The sequence below is a fragment of the Arachis ipaensis genome, chromosome B4 (assembly GCF_059453495.1).
Source record: "Arachis ipaensis isolate K30076 ecotype BB chromosome B4, ASM5945349v1, whole genome shotgun sequence".
Taxonomy (NCBI): Eukaryota; Viridiplantae; Streptophyta; class Magnoliopsida; order Fabales; family Fabaceae; genus Arachis; species Arachis ipaensis.
Genome location: NC_142439.1, coordinates 75,548,539 through 75,549,849, shown reverse-complemented (window position 1 = coordinate 75,549,849; position 1,311 = coordinate 75,548,539).

The following is a 1,311-nucleotide window of genomic DNA, read 5'->3' as shown; positions in this document are numbered from 1 at the left end:
AAGTCGGCAAGATGAGAACCAAACTCATCGCCCGAATACAAGGAAGTCAGTAAGGTGAAAGCAAACAAAAACAGATTAATGCAGGAAGTTATAAAAAGTAATCCATAAAAAGTCGCTTGACGAGGCCTGGCTAAAAATGGACTACTAAATATAACTTAAGAAGTGCCGACAAAGGTCGGACCAGGCAATCAACAAAAGTTATAAAAAGCAATCCATAAAAAGTGGCTTGACAAGGTCTTACTAAAAATGGATTACTAAAAATAACTTAAGGGGATTCGACAAGAAGAAGTCGGACCCAACCCATCAACGCACAGAGTTATAAAAAGTAATCCATAAAAAGTGGCCTGACAATGTCTCACCAAAAATGGATTACTAAAAATAAACTCAAGAAGGACCGATACAGAGAAGTCAACCAATAAAAAGTGGTATCTCAAAGCAACAAAGTCGACCATCCAAAGCGTGCGCTAAAAAGAAACGCAGCTTTGTCCAAAAAGCCACAACACCACAACAAGGCTATCAAAATTATTCAAAGACTAACTAAAAAGGTTCTGCCAAAACACTAAAAAGTTTTCGAGCAAGTTAGCCCTAAGGGTCATTTTGCCAAACCAGAAGACAGATAAAAGATCTAATCAAAAAGAGGTCGGACAAGCAAAATACCAACACTCTATAAAGATCTACAAAATTTGCAAAGGTTACAAAAGAACAATCAGCATACCAAAAGAAACACAGCAATCATTAAAAAGACTCAGGAGGCAACCTAAAAGAGAACCTCGCGAGTTCAAAAGTACTTTGTTTATCTACCAAGTTGCATAGAAGCAACTAATAGTCAAAGGAACCAGGTTATAAACAAAATTAGAAAAACTAGAGTTCAAAAGCCCACAAGTAGGGCTGTGGAGATAAAAACACATAAATCATAAGGGGTGCAAAGACTCCTTAGTAGCAGCGTCAGTGGTAGAAGGAGGAAGAATCATATTCATAGGGACGTCGTCCACGGTCCCATCCTCACGATTAAGAATTTCACAATCCGGATCAGGTTGGGAATGGTCGACCTCAGCAGAAGGATTTAAAGAAGTCGTGGCCGCAGAAGCATTGGCTGGCGATGCAGGAGGAAGCCATCATCTTCGTCGTCTGGAGCAGGCACAATTTTGCCATCCTCCACCACATTATCTAAGCTAAAGAGAGTCAGGTCGAGTTCAGGAGCAAGAACTCGGACCTAGGCCCTCAAATAGTCATAAGCACCGGTCACATTATCTACCAGATGACTCTGGAGCTCGGCATAATCCATGTGGGCAGTTTCAAGCCTCTTCCTCA